Source organism: Pyxicephalus adspersus, chromosome 4 (assembly GCF_032062135.1).
Source record: "Pyxicephalus adspersus chromosome 4, UCB_Pads_2.0, whole genome shotgun sequence".
Taxonomy (NCBI): domain Eukaryota; kingdom Metazoa; phylum Chordata; class Amphibia; order Anura; family Pyxicephalidae; genus Pyxicephalus; species Pyxicephalus adspersus.
Window position 1 is genome coordinate 87,956,860 of NC_092861.1, and position 6,254 is coordinate 87,963,113.

Here is a 6,254-nt window from a genome sequence, read left to right on the forward strand (position 1 = left end):
CACTGATGGAATGAGAAGATGAAATTGTTGCTCATAGCGACTTTTTACATTACACTGGTCATTTTGCTAGCACAAAGTTGAAAATAAAGTGTTGCTTTGGACCCCACAAAGTTTCCTTGCACCTAATTTTTATGTATGGCCACTTCAGCTGCAGACACATGGTGCTTACAAAAAAAAAAAAAAGGTTCATAATGAAATTCACTTTTTGAAGACAGGTTAGAGAATAAAAAATATAGGTGATTGTGGCTTTATTAGTGACAACGCAGTTAACTACTGTATCTGATACTTTTTAATTTTAATACCAGGACAAACTTTAGAGTGACCTACTGCCATCTCCTGGGTGGCAGTACATTGACTCTGGGCCTGATTTTTTAAAGCTTCCCAAGACTGACTATCATAGATGAAACTTGGGTGATCCAGTAAACCTGGAGAGTATTTGGTCTAGGACTGAAAACATTTGCTAAAAATTGCAAATGATTTGTTTACTGGATCACCTAGGTTCCCCCATGATATTGTGTCTTCTCCAGTCTAGGAGACCTTTAATAAATAAGGGCTATTGAGTCCATTATATTTTGTGTCAAATAAAATTAAAATTAAAGTTTGAAGGTTTTCTGTACCATGCAAATGTAAAATATTATTCTATGGAGAAACACATTAAAAATTTGGAACATCATAAATAAAAAACACTCTTTTGTATTGCAATCGATCTTTTAATGGTAAACTTGTCACAATCCAGAATAATTATCACATAGGGGTCTAATTAAAAATTTGAATCACTAAAACATTCCTTGGTGAAATCACTGCCATTAAAACATATGGACTTGGTATTTTTGATGAAGAAGAAATATATTCTCCAGGGAGAAGAGACAACAACCTTGGTGTAATAGTTTACATAAAGGCAAGAGTTGGTGCAAGCAATTTTGGTTGTCGATCATTTCCTCAATGGCTGTGATGATCTTGGTCCTGTAAGGAGACTTTGTAAGTTTCCAAAAAAAAGGCAATGGCATAGATAGCAGAGGCATCCAAGTAGAGAATGAGATGGTCAAGATCCTATTCAGGAATGGTGTACACTTAAAGACTCTAGAGTAGCAAGTATCAAGTATTCCTGGAATCTGTGAAGTGATGGTGAATTTTAAATTTTCTTGGACAAATATTGTTTTTTGAAAAGATCCTTGACCATCTCCTTCTCTACTTGGGCGCCTCTTCTATCCACACCATTGCCTTCTTTTATACCACGTCTCATGGACTTGGTATAATCTCCATGGTGAATGTTTCGGTGTATGTCTGATTCACTGCTTTTTAAATACAACTCATAGTCTATGCCTAGCTTTAGTTTTCTGATAACAATCAAAAATCTTTATGACATTTTTTACACACTTCACAGACTGTTATGGTAATTGCAGAATTCAGAGACTACATGAATAGAGTAGATCTCATGAAAGCTTGCACTGAACTGTTAGCTTAAATTCAAAAAGGATCATGTACTGTACAGCAAATGACTGTATTGGAATAAAAGCTATATGATAATTGTTTTCTATAGGTAGTTGCAGTATTTTGCTTTTGTTAACACAAATGCCTCCTGTGCAAGTTTTTCTAGTGAAATAAACTTAACATTTTTCAGTAAAATGTTAAATCATTGGAGGTTTGGCAGTCATTTATTTAAAGCAAATTTCCAATGTGTGCTTATTCGAGAAATTAAATGCTGCCATTTTATAATATCAAAGGCAACACGTTTACTCTCACGTTTAAAATAGGCTACAAAGTCAAATGTTAGCACTGTCTGTACCTTTGTATGATATTTTATTACTTTAATAATAAGTCATTGTAGACGGTGCCAGTCAGCTTTATTTTAAAATAGCAAACATTTTAGTACCACCAGCAAATGCATAACCTCTCATACACAATATGGATTTCCAAGGAGATAATTTTTTTATTTTTTTCAGTATTCAGGTAAATAATGTCACTTTTCTTTATCTGAACAATTTTGCCAATAATTTAATGAAATAATGAAATGGTTTCACATTTACTAATATGTTACAGAAAAAAAAGACACAAAAAATGTTTCACTTTAGAAGTCTACAGTGGTGAAGCAGAATGTGTTTTTTGTTTTGTTAACTGAAATAGGTTTTTATTGCCAACCACCATACTAAATCTGAATGTTTTTTTTCCTCCAAATAAATATTATTGCCAAAAGCAATCAAGTATGTTATTGATGTTCTTCATTTTTGGTAGTAACAAAAGCAGTCATTGCAATTTTTAGATCTCTTGGGGATACTGTACCTAAATTTCCAACACTGAACATTTGTTATATACCAGAAATAACTTAATGAAAATAATAATACACTACCCAAAGTGAACACTGTAACACTGGAATTAGGTAAAATTGGGTTTGCCAGTATCAGCCCTGTAAATGATGGCTGCTTGCTAGTAAGAGGATCCCTCACAGAACAGAGAGGATTTACTTTCTTCTATGGAATCAATCATTTGCAGGCCAAAACAGTGAGGTGCTTTCTTGTTTGCAAGTGAGATTCTGCTGCATTTTTAAAAAAAAGGAGAACACCATGGGAGCAGGTGAGTGCTCTTTGTAACAATCAACAGTATTTCTATTAAGAAATAAACATTACCTGTCTATTATGTACTGGGTGTTCTTGTACGTCATGTAAAAACCTAGGCCATATAAAACACAACCACTGAGACTATTGTGCGTCTTAATAGATCCATAGTCTTAATTAAGGCAAACTTATGTGAACTCCGAACCTATACCCTCCTCAGTAGCACACATTCACATTTTCTCTGCACCTCTGTCACCTGATTTAGCTGCTGTTATTAAAGAAATGCCAGATGTGGAATATGTGACTTCTTACCCTTCAGTTTTGTGACAAAGATACTGCGTTACTGAACATACTAACAAGTTCTTAATCCTGTAAGCTGTAGTGCAAAAAGAAGATGAGTGTCTGCTAGTGTAGAGAACAGCATTTTGGTAAACCTGTTTTTTTTGCGCTAAATAGGCAAACAACAGATTCTCTTTATGGCCCAGTAAAAATGTATTCATAATAAGATCTGGAGTTCCTTCTTTGCAGAAACCAATGTCATTTAAACATGTACTGGAACTAGTTATTGGATGTCCAAAAAGAAAATTTTATTATTTTGTAATTTACTTCTTACTACTTAGATATGGTGGCTGCATTAGCCATGTAGCGTGCTGGCTAAGAACATTTTCAGCAAATACAGAATTTTTTTTTTACCTTGGTAAAAAAATGTCTGTCAACGAGGGATTATCAGACATTATGCCATTGACCTAGACCACTGCTAAAATTTCCTATAGTGGAGGACACAGCGGGGTCCCTCTTATTTGACTGCCTACTTTCCCATTCCAAAAAACTGAACACTGCTCACTTCTAGGGCAGATAGAAAGCTAGGGCTAATGGTCTTGCCATGCTCATGGTCACTAAACCACATGCTGGAGATACATCATCCAGGCAGGGCCAGTTAAGTAGCCAAAACCTACAAACCTTGAAGATTGAGAAGATGGAAGCACTGGCTCTGAAGGGGAATTCTGACATTGTAGCACTGGAAGGAATATTTTTGCAATTTAATGTACATATGGCATATAAGCTTCTGCTGACTTTTTCTTAGACTGGTGGTTTAAAATTACTTATTGGATAAGTCACAGAGCGAAGTTGAATAAACAAAGCTCCAATATATAATAAATGTTCATAAAGAGAAAAATTAAAATATTGTTTTATTGGAATGTATTTAGAATATTTTTTTTTTTTTTATTGCAGTGGAGGCATAGATGTAACCGTGAACATTCTGACTTAATCATTATGTATTGTACTACACAGCAAACATGCAGATATCTGATTTATTTATACTTACCAAATGGGTTTTATAACCAAATATTCTGATTTGTATTACTTTATTCATAACACAGGTCAACATGTCATTTATATCAGATAAAATTTTATGTGGGCTTTTTTTGAAAGAGAGTATACCCAGGAATATTGACAGCCCAGTCATGCGAAGAACAAAGCCAGGATTCAGCAATGCCAACTAAGTCATAATTCTCTTCACTCAATAGGACTTCCAACTTCCCTTTTTGTTTGCCAGACTTCTAGCATTGGTGAACAGGCTCTTTAAACCATTGCTGCCTTTTACCAGCATTGTTTGCCAAATCGTTTTGTTTTTCAGTATAACTAATACTGCACAATCCAATGTTTGTTTGTAACATGGGAAGCTCCTTACATTTATCCATAACCCGCAGCAGACCCCCTTTCATTTAGATGCAAACCATCTCTGGCTTACAGGTTGTACCAGTTAGCCCAGTCAGCCCAGTCACCCCAGTGCTCTAAGAACCCAAACCCTTCCCTTTTTTTACCAGGACTTAAGCCATGTGTTTAGTTGTCTAAGCTCCCTCTGCTTTTCCTGTGTTGCGCATGGCACAGGCAATATTCCATACCCTTGGAGGTCCTTTCCTTCAACTTGAAACCTAGTTCTTTAAACTGATTTTTAAGGATCCTCCATCTTCCATCTGTCATGTCATTGGTTCCAACATGGACCAAGACAGCTGGGTCCTGTCCAGCTCCTCCCAGTAATTTGTCCACTCGGTCTACCACATGCCTACCCCGAAAACCATGTTGACAGCAAACTATTCGGTTGAAGGGATCTGGGCGACAAACTATTCTATCAGTCCTCCTGATCATAGAATCCCCTATGACAACCAATTGTCTTTTCCTACCTGCATTTTCCTCCCTACCCCTACTAGATGGGCTGCTCTCCTGGCTGTTAGGGATAGCAGTAACATCTAGAGTTGCCAGCACTGGGTCTGCCATCTGCACATCTTCACATAACTTTGCAAATATGTTAGGGTGCTCAAACACAGGGCTGAGATAGTGTATAACAATAAATTATTATAATATTGTTCCACCTAAAGGTACATACAGCCTACCTATATTGCTTTCCATACTAAATCTGAACGTATCATCCTGTCAAATTCCATCATCATAGTAAGTGTTGCCATTAGTTAATCCTTTATTCATGCTTAAATCATAACTTTAACCACCCATACAAGCCTAAACACTACAACATAATCATAGCAATGTATTCACATTAAAAATTTGATTTATATTTATCACAATTTATTAATGGAACTAAATTGTTTTTACATATATATCTCATATATTTGGTTATATGATACTACTTTTTTGTGTTTCTGATTTTTATTTTGATCTTTTGATTTTTTAGTTTTTGAGAACTGTTGTTCAAATGATGTACATACACTATCATTATCAAATATTATTCTATTCTTTAAACATGTGGTTTCAAATGTATTTAGACAGTAACCGTCTCAATGTACCCCTGAAGAAGCCTATGTGGCGAAACGCGTTTGAACAAATACTTGACTGAAACGGTTAAGATTTTATGCGTTAGTAGTGAATTGTATAGTATGAATTTCTGAACTTTGTGACTATAACAAAGCTCAAGATATACAAATGTGTTTGATGTAATTCTGTATGACATATAATAATATAAATACATAGTTAATAATTGCCAACTGAACCCCCTCCCTTCTCTGCACATTTCTTCATCCAAATTTATCACGGGGTGGCCCAAGATATGTGTGACACATTCCCAGCTATCCAAATACAGGGACAAACAGATGATTAGGTTACCATGCTAAATAAAATTTCTTGTCGATGTCATCAGCTCCTCCATGTTTTCTATTTTTATGCCAATCTTTACATTTTAAGAATGGACAGAAAATTTATTGATTTTAGCAAATGGTATTAATTGTTCTTTTGTGCTATGTATTGGTTGTTACATTGCCAGCCATGCTATAAACCCTGTTTAATGAAGCTTTAAGCAGATATACCCATATCCACATGACCCAGTAACCACCAGAAACATCTAAGAGAGTAGGTGGTACATAATATATACTGCTCAGAATGGTTAATATTTAACTCCTGTTTTACAATTAAACTTTTCCCAAAGTGAAAGTAGGTAAAAGCACATGGTAATACTTTGTCTGATGTTATTTTTTTACCTTTATTTCACAGGTTGTAATTCCTCTGGAATTTATTATCCAGTCGATTTATGCTGTAATTGTTTTTAATAATACATTGGGAATACACTGCCTTGTTCTTACATATTTGTTTTTTTCCAGTAGTGATAATGATTCATCTGTAATTGCATAATATTGTAATAAATACAAAATCTCCTAAAACCAGCTGCTAATAATACATTTAAAAATAAAA